The 10,065-nt window shown below is 38.8% G+C and overlaps 1 long non-coding RNA gene across 10 annotated transcripts; it reads left to right on the top strand.

Annotated features, from left to right (window-relative positions):
* The first annotated feature begins 6,083 nt into the window (after window positions 1–6,083).
* Window positions 6,084–9,708, top strand: LOC110940602. 10 transcript variants are annotated; one of them, XR_004893872.1, is made up of 8 exons: window positions 6,084–6,666; window positions 6,739–6,904; window positions 7,784–8,021; window positions 8,098–8,256; window positions 8,475–8,563; window positions 9,060–9,103; window positions 9,180–9,296; window positions 9,481–9,708. It is a non-coding gene; the product is annotated as an uncharacterized LOC110940602 (long non-coding RNA). The 10 variants fall into 10 exon arrangements; XR_004893873.1 differs by having other exon boundaries at window positions 7,751–8,021; XR_004893870.1 differs by having other exon boundaries at window positions 6,739–6,929.
* Window positions 9,709–10,065: the final 357 nt, after the last annotated feature.

The following is a 10,065-nucleotide window of genomic DNA, read 5'->3' as shown; positions in this document are numbered from 1 at the left end:
CCGAGATACGACGGATCCCCAAACCCCCTTCTTTATGCGGTTTACAAACCCTTTCCCAGTTAACTTTAGCTTTACCTTTTATATCGTTCCCTTGAGCCCAAAGAAATCTCTTCATTTTCTGCTCAAGCTCATGAATAATCCTCTTTGGTAATATGAAAACCGAAGCCCAATAAATGTGCATGGATGAGAGAACAAAACAGACCAATTGAAGCCTTCCCGCAAGCACTTGCTCTTCCAGTCAGTGATCCAATTCTCCATGTTTTCAACCAATCTCCTACAATCACTATATAGAAGACGAGTCAAAATGAGAGGAACCCCCAAATACCTAACAGGTAAGACGCCCTCCTCAAACGGAATGATACTCCTGATCCTATCCTTGACTGCATTTGACACATTCCCAAAGAAAACTGTACTCTTATTCATACTAGGAACAAGGCCCGACATACTCTTAAAAGAATTTAACACCTCAAGAATAGCTTTAGCTGAATTATGATCACCCCGTGCAAACAAAAATAAATCATCCGCAAAACAGAGATTAATTATACGTTGCTTTTCACATTGATGATGAAATCTGAACTGATTCGAAATGGACACCTGTTTTTGTAGAATCAATGTAAGGACCTCCATGACCAATGTAAATAAATAAGGAAACATCGGGTCTCCTTGCCTCAATCCACGCTTTCCTTTGAAGTAGCCATGAAGATTACCATTAATAGCCAAAGAAAATGAAGTTGATGTAACACATGCCATAACCCATTTAACGAACTTCCAATGAAAACCAAAACCCCTCATATAGAAAAAATCCAATCAACCGTGTCGTAAGCTTTTTGGATATCAACTTTGAATGCACACCTTGGTGGCCCGTAGTTACGATGATAGTTGTGCATCAACTCCTGAGTTAATAATATATTATCTGAAATACGCCTTCCAGGAACAAAAGCTGATTGATTAACCCCAACAATGTCACATAACCCCTCTTTCATTCGGTTAGTAAGAGTTTTACTAATGCACTTATACAAAGTGTTACAGCATGAAATCGGTCTATAATCTGTAATTGAAGACGGGGTGGTAACCTTCGTGACTAACGATATAACCGTATGGTTTAGTTGATTGAGTAACTTTCCATTACTAAAAAATCACGAATCGCCCCTCACACATCACTTCCAATCACGTCCCACGACTTCTTAAAAAACACCGAGGTGTAGCCATCCAGGCCCGGAGCCTTATTCCCTGCAATGGAGAACATAGCCACTTTTATTTCCTCATCCGTCACATGCCGAACCATGTTAACAGCTTTCTGATGCGATAAAACACTAGAGAACAAATCCGACGTCGGCTGCATCCCAGTATTCCCCACGGTCCCAAAAAAATTAGCGTAATGGTCCACTAGAGCTTTCGGAACCGATCCACCTTCATGCAAGACTCCATTCGTATCTCTAATATAAGAAATTCGACTTCGATGGTTTTTGGCTTTAATAACATTGTGGAAAAACTTTGAATTCGTATCACCTAATTCAAGCCACTCCACTTTAGATTTTTGCTTCAAGTAAACACCTTCATCGTGAATTGCCTCCTTATACTCTCTCATTAAATGGCCATGCTGCTCAATCAAATCATCATTTAACGACTCGTTATCAATAACAACCTGACAAGCATCTAGAGCCCTCTTCGTAATCTTAACTTTCTCATGTAAGTTGCCTTGCTGAAATAAGATTTTCCGAAGCGGGGATTTCAACATTCTAAGTTTTTTCACCACTTGAAACATACGATACCCATGTTGATCCATACTCCATACCCGTTTAACTTCTTCAATAAAACCCTTCTTATTCGCCACCAGATTCACAAATTTAAAAGGTTTCGGTTTATCTCTAGTAATATTAGGAAGCTTAAGGATACACGGAGTGTGGTCAGAAATCCGATACGGATGAAAAAACGCTGCCACAGCCGGAGACGCATCAGTCAAATGAATATTCCCCAGAATCCTGTCTAATTTCTTATAGATAGTCCTTCCGTTTTGCTGTTTATTCGTCCATGTGTAATGCAGCCCAACACAATTAACATCAAACAACTCAACATCATCAATACACTCTTTAAAGTCTCTAGTTCCAACCCCTACATTAGACGAACCAGAAAGCATATCCTCTAGAAATAAAGAAGCATTAAAGTCTCCCATGACAACCCAAGGTTTGTCATGAACATACGAGTGATGAATACGAAGATTCTGCCACAAGTCTCTTCTATTCTTATAATAATTGTCAGCATAAACAAATGAGCAAAATAGAGACTTTTGATCCAATTTAAAGACAATCTGGGCGTGGATTACCTGATCAGTTTGAGAAAGAACCATAACATCCACCACCGTAGCATCCCAACCCACCATAATTCTCGTACCCTTTGTGCAACAGGTAGAGTTAGTAACCCAGCTCCACGAATGACACACTTTCTTACAAACATTGACAACATTAGACGAATCAACATGGGTTTCCATGATAGAGCAAACCTGAAGATGATTATCCAGAATAACCTGCCGAACCTCCTTTTGTTTTAGGGAACGGTTCAATCCCCTAATATTCCAAGAAGCTATACTACCCATGGACACCCCCTTGATCGGGTGTGCTTGCACCCTCAGACTCGACGTTATCAGCTTTGTTATCCATAAACTTCGGAATATCAGCAAGCAAATCGTCTACATACACATCATCCGCAAGTATCTCATCTCTATTGCCACTATACCTTCCTGATTTTCGAGTATTAGTCAATACTGTTTAAACCTTCTTCCCATCCTGCTTTTTGACAGCATCATTTTCCAGCACTTCCTCATCGGTGGCCATTTCCTCCTGCTGAAGAGCTTGAAACGAGTTTGAAACTACCACCCGAGACGAAGAAGCTTTATCCCCATCAGACTTGGTCTAAACAACAGGTCTATAGATTAACTTTTGCTTCTGATTCTTTACTTGGAAACTCGGCTGCCCTCCTTTTTTATTTTTTCCTTTTGGTTCCTGAAACTCATTATTCCTCACGTCTGGAACAACATTCATAGGGTTCAGTTTCTTCGGGCAAGTGTTATGATCATGTCCAAACACACAACATGTTGGACATCTTAATGGCTCCCAATCGTATTCAATCTTCACCTCAGATTTCGAGTACCCATTACCATCCATGGCTGGAACCGCAACCATCACACTTCGTTTTAAATCCATTCTAGCATTGATTTCAATAAGAGCTCTAGCGAAACTACTTCTCCCCCAGGACTCGGAACACATTGATGCCGTATAAGAATCTACCATTTTCGGCACTCCTATTTTGGATGCAAGTAAACTCAATCCATCCTCCGTAAAAGCTGGAATTGGCACATCATGCATTATCACCAAAACCAGTATCTTCGTAATTTCCTCCTTTGTTAAAGTAACTGATGGAGACCATTCTTTCAGAATTGTTGGCACATTCCGAATCATCCAAGGCCCTTCCTCCATCAGAAGGTCCATTCCCTTCCTCATTTTAAACTTGAAAAAGAAGAAACCTTTTGCATTCATCATCATCCGCACTAATCCATACTTTGCCCAATTATGTTTAACAAAATAGTCCACCACCGGATATGGTAGCCTCTTCCCCAAGAAGTAGCCATAAACTGTATTCTCAAATCTTTCATGAACTTCTTTAACAGATGAGACTGGGATTACAACTTCCGCACCCTCCACATTATCGATAGATTCCATATGTCTGAAGTTAATCTTTACGGCACCCTTTTCCTCCAGAACGACCTTAGCAAAAGTCATCGGCGGCGTATCCTTCTTACTCACATCAGTTCGGGCATCCAGATTCCCATCCTCATGCACATCAGACTGACTAGGGTTTACCTGAACCGGTTTCCTAAAATCAGCGAATGTGGGAAACTTCACTTGCTGGTTACCCATAGGTTTCGATATCTTGGACAATCCATCCAAGAGCGACATATCAGATGTTGAATACAAACCTCTCCTAGGCATCATAGGATTCCCATCAACATTCGTAACCCTTAATCCAATTCCTCGTGAAGATAATGTACCACCATCCTCTTTACGCGTACCAGGATCATCAAACTCCATACTACCATCACTTCTTCCCTCCATGCAAGATAAACAACGAGAAAACAAGAACAACCAGCCGAAACCAAAAGCACAAGAAGAAACCCTAATCTAGCCCGACGTAGAAAAAAAGAAAAGAAAACCCTAGATTCAACTCAATCCTTTCGCTAACAAGTTCGAATCAGATATATTGATAAATCAATACTCCAATAATCAGACTGTTATACGAAAATCATGAAGAAAAATCGAAGGTTGCAAGAGGAGCCGAGAACGCCATGCTAGAGGTGATGTTAATTCGGTAAAGTGTATTATGTCTTCTCTTACAAATTATTTATTTGTTTCGAAACCTAGTAGACTTGTTTATCCTTCATCTTTATTGAATCGGTTCTTGGGTCACGACCACCTTATGGTGGCATTTTCACTAAATTGAAGCTTATGCTAAACTCGTTTACAAATCTCGTGCACGGATTTAATTATTTATTTATTGATTTATTTTAAATCCACTTTGATTTATCATAGTAAAGCAGTCTTAATACAATCGTGTGTTAAGATAATGGTACACAAATTCATGTTATATTCCGATGTACCTCCTAACCGTTCTTACATTATCGATCGAATGTTTTGCGATATTCATTTCTTTTTCATCTTTGATCGAAAACAGTATTTCTCTGATATTACACTTTCAATTGAAAATCCTATGATGTTTATTTGGGACAAACATTCAGATTTACTTCGTTGATCCTTCATTTGATTTCAAACACGGTGAACTTGTTCGGTCACCGCTATTATTAATTTATCCTGATCACTGCGACACCTTCTGGTGTCGGTATAACTTGCAGCTTGGGCTAATCATGATCGAGCGTTTCATGCAAAACCATTTCATTTGAGCATGTCGATTCTAAGTTTCATCTAGTGAATGTTATTGTTTCTAGAATTCATTTGCATATTGTGAACGTTCATTTGAAATTCTGTTGGTCGATATCTTTTCTATGTTGGACCCCTGTTAACTTACTCACACTGGTGATTGTATCGGTACATCTCGTTTTCCCTTGACATCAAATTCTGAAACACATTCCTTTAAACCATTGGGTTCTTATTGTTGCCCTTGAATTCACATAATTCGAATAAGTCTTGATTCGAATTCATGGTCATTCACTTTGGTATTATTCGTGTCTACCTACACATAACGTAATTGTAAGGAGTTAACATAGTCTAAATTTCGAGGACGAAATTTTATTAACAGGGGGAGAATGTGACAACCAGTAATTTATGACTCTAAATTACGAGAAAAACAAACATTAGGACGATTAAAAGTAGTGTAATTAGTAGTAAATTAACTTAATTAGGCCTTTGGAGTGTATAGGAACGCCTAATTGACTTTACAGTACGCGGAGGACGATATGCGGAGAAACTGTTTAATATTAAATGGTAATGAACAGTACGCGGAGGACGATCTGCGGAGAAACTGTTTAATATTAAATGGTAATGAACTAAAACTGAACAAAATACTGACAACGCCGACAAATACGAATTTTATATGAATATTTTATACTTATAAATTTAGTTTTGCGAATTTATCGTGCTTCCGTACGTCACAGACGCAAACGTGAACGAAAAAAGCGACTGTAGGAAACGCACCGGCAATGAAACGGAAGGATCGGAGACGCGTATTACCTTCAAAACTGAAATATTATAATATATTTTACTTCGTAATCAAATTTTATTAACCGTAGTCGAAGCCGGATCGAAGAAAGGATTTAAGACGATCAACGCCGCATTTTACGTGATTTCTACCGTAATCGACGAACAAGCGCGTCAAACGTGATTGCCGACCATATTTTACGCGTTTTAATACTTAAATTATAATTTACGACATTCCGTGGAGCTCAGGTTCGTAAACAGATCTCATAGAAGTAACGCGCCACTAAAAACATGGGGAGTGGGCTTGTGGCCCCTGTGCCCAAGCCCAATAGAGAAAACCTAACTATTTAAAGGAGTCAAACCCTATTATCCCTTCATTTTCAGCCGCATACATCTACCTCTTCCCTCCCAAACCTCTACATTTTATCCGTATCACACACACGCAAACACAAAGAATGGAACCTTATCCTTCTTTCACCTTATCCTCTCAAACACACATACATAACACATATTCATCCCTAAAACCCCTTTGTCTCCTCTCCCTCGTCGTCTGTTTGGCAGCCACACCGGCCGGCTGTCGGAGCCAAGTTTCTGGCCACACCCCTGCACATCCTCATCCAAACCCCCTTATTCCTACACACCCCTCCTCCCTCATAAACCTCCTGTTTACCCTCTCTAAATGTCGACCGGTCACCACCATCACATGGTGGCGACGGGCGGAAGCAGTAACGACATCATCACCACCACAGGCGGCGCTGTGGTGGGTGGTGTCGGTTGATGTTCGAGCAGGGGAGTTAGAGAGAGAGAGAGAGAGAGATAGAGCGAAGAGAGAGGAAGACACAGGAGAGAGAGAGAGAGAGAGAGAGAGAGAGATGGAGGGAGATTGTCGGCGAAGAGAAACACGACGGTGGAGGTCAACTGCGCCGATCAGATTCGAGCCAGCAGCCGCATTCTTTTTCCGGTAAACCCCACGTTTCTATTTTCCTTCTCTTAGAAGTTCTGTTCTTTTCTAAATCGAAGCTCTTCGTTTCAGTTGAGGTTCGTTTCAGCGGTGTTATTGGGGGATGACAGACAAGGCGGTGGTGGTGCGGCTCAGATGGCAGTCGACGGCAGTGATGATGGTGAAGTTTTGGTTCAAGATTTGGTTTTTCGTTTGGTCAACTTCGGTCCACAATCGGTTCGGGTTAGATTTGTTACGGGTGCGGGTTTGTTTCGGATTAAATTGTAAGAAAACAAGTATGTTTGATTTGGGTTTTCATGGAAGTTTTGGGTCAACCATAGATTTTCGGGTCAACCACAGTTCGGGTCACGGTTCGGTTCGGGTCTCGGGATTCGGGTCAGTTTTGGAACTCGGTCAGCCGCGGTCAACAGGTCAAGGTGGTCAACCCGGGTCAAACCATGTTAACTCAGTTAACTCCGTTAACTCGGTCAACGCAGTTAACTTAGTCAAACCGAGTCAACTCAGCCGATCAACTCAGTCAACAATAACGACACGAAGATGTGTAAAGTCTAGCGACGCGATGAATATTTACGTTCTTTTTATGGTTTAAATTTTACGTGGAAAACGAGCTCGAGCCGATTCGATTAGAATATAGTTTACGTTTTGATATATTTGACAAAATTTTATATCTTATGATTGAATCTTGTTGAATTTTGAAAAATAACGACAACTTGTGTTGTCGGGGGCGTCCAAAAACAGAGGAAACTCTGCCCATTTTCCGAGAAAATCCGTAAACGAAACATGTTTTTATTATAAAACAAAAACTATCGTTATCAAGCAACTTATAATAAAAACAAATACAAACTAATATTATTTTCGACGACACCTATTCGGATTCGAAGTAAACTACGAAACTATTATAATTATCACAATTGTTTTAAACTAAACGATGATTTGGAAATCATTTATAACAATAAATATAGTTATTTATATATAGTCTAATTTTCAACATGCTTATGCAATATGGTCTTGTACCTTATGCTTTAAGACTTTGTTGTACTTTACTTTTTTTTTCCTATTCCTAACATGACACGTGCTCATACAGATGTCTTCTCACTAATTCCCTTTTAACTCACAGAGAGAGAAAACCTAAGAGAGATAGAGAGAGAACCTGAGGGCAAGAGAGAGAGAGACGAATGTCCGGTCACGCTTTTGGCAATGGTCACTAAGATATCCGGCGAGTTACCCCTGGCCGCCTTCTACCCCTTCATTTATACCCTCGGGAAAGACGCATGTGCGAAGTATCCTTCTTCCCTGTGGTTCACAGACTCGCACCCCTACAACCCCAAAATCATCTTCATTGTAGAATCTTACTGGTATGTCTTCTTTATAATTTGAGATTGTTCGATTTGGATGGAATTAAGGCTCGATTTCTAATTTTATTTAGTAAAGCTTAAATCTTAGGTTTGAGAAAGTTTCAATCAGCCTTAACACAGAGATCTGGAGGTTGCAAATCGGTTTCTGACAAGGTTAAAACCACCTATTGATGACACATGGGTCGTCTCCGGGCAGTCCAGCGACGCTAGGCATAGGTTATCGACAATGTTGTAGGTAAGAACCAGTTACTTTATCTTTGGTATGTTAGGGTTTATTTAAACACGCTGGCCTCAACAATTAGGGCTCCAATTTTTTATATTTTCAATTTTGATTCTTGCAATTTTGTTTGCTTGTCATCGGTAGTGTTCAACTAGGTACCGAATTGTTATGATTCTTGGGTTTTCCAAAGGTGCTAACTACCTAAATTAATTTGTTTATGTTCTTATGGTTAGTCATGGAAGAACTTGGGTTCTAAAGTAGCTAATAGAATGATTTCCACATTTTTAGAGCAGTATACCTCTTCATTGTGGAGCTTCCCAAGGTAATCATTTTTTATGTTCTATGTTGGTTTTTTCGTACGAAAAATAAAATGCTCAGGTTGTGTGATTGAATGCATTTATTGTGTAATTAAGTAGTTTTTCAGCCTTTCACCCCACTTATATTTGTTAAAGGTTGTGTGTTTGAATGCATTTAGTGTGTAATTTCAGCCTTTCACCCCACTTATATTTCATTATGGCTGATCAACTTACATATTGGTTTAAAAATTGATTTCACTTTAGGTTGTATTTCGATGCTTATAAGAGATTATTTAGAAAACCCAATAGCCAATTGACCAATAGTTTTATCTAACGTAATTGAATTCGACATCAGGACGCAAAAAGAAGCCTACAACTTTGTTGTAGGTTGAATTGCTCATTTTAATATCTCTGACTGTTTCCATTGTCCGATGAGTATATCTTTCGATTCCCACATACTCTTGAATGCTTCTCTGCTATTGTTATTCATTTGATTTCGACACCAATGTGCAATTTTCACAGTTCAACTGAGGAAAACATAGCGGTAGCAATGGAGACTGTTTCAGGTTGTTTTAATGTTCTTTATTCTTGAAACATAACTACTTAGTGAAAATAAGCAAGCTTTATTTCTTTCTTTGATAGTTTCGGCATGCATTCTTCACATCCCAAATCTCAAGCCGCTTAGTTATTGGTAAGAAGATCACCACTTGATTCCATGTCACCAAGGAAGCGATTAGCTTATAGTCTCTTACTACACAGGTATATTTAGTTTATATGTTTTGATTTATGTTTTAGTAAATGGGTTTATATTAAAGTTTTATCAACTAAATTTCTGAAATGTCCAAGTTTGAACAAGACAAACCAAAGTACCAAGGGTTTTACCTGTATGGAAGAGATATAAACCCAAAATAATGTGCGCTTACTGTAACTAAGTTTTGTGCAGTTTGAAGGTGGACCATTGGAGGGTACAAAGTAGATAGAAGAACATGTTCAGTTCAAGAAGGGTTATTATTATCAGGGGATGATGATCCGAACAAGCTTTATAAAATTATGTAGAAGGTCAATGGCATTTGTCTTGTCAAAGTTTTTACATGGCTAATATTTAGTGTTAATTAACTTTCCCCGCCGCAAAGCAGGTGGTATTCTTACTAAAGTTTGTATACATTACGCCTGAATTTGTAAGCCCCTTGCCGCAACGCAGCGGGGGGGGGGGGGGGGTTCCATCTAGTTATATTTATTTTAAACATCGAAATTTCGAGATATTCTTTATAAAAATAAATATAGTTTATATATTTATTTCAAATATTAAACAACCCGAATTCTTATATAAAAATATATATAGTTTATGTGAAACAATTCAAAAATTCTTTTTATAAAATAAATATAACTATTATATTTATTTTAAACGACCACAACTCGAAAACTCTATTAAATAAATATAACTTTTTATATTTATTTCAAACACCTAAACGGCATATACATATATTTTGACAAACATCTACGAGACGCGATACGTTATACGAGTTTA

The sequence above is a fragment of the Helianthus annuus genome, chromosome 5 (genome assembly GCF_002127325.2).
Source record: "Helianthus annuus cultivar XRQ/B chromosome 5, HanXRQr2.0-SUNRISE, whole genome shotgun sequence".
NCBI classification, from domain to species: Eukaryota; Viridiplantae; Streptophyta; class Magnoliopsida; order Asterales; family Asteraceae; genus Helianthus; species Helianthus annuus.
This window is presented reverse-complemented; position numbering and strand designations above follow the sequence as displayed.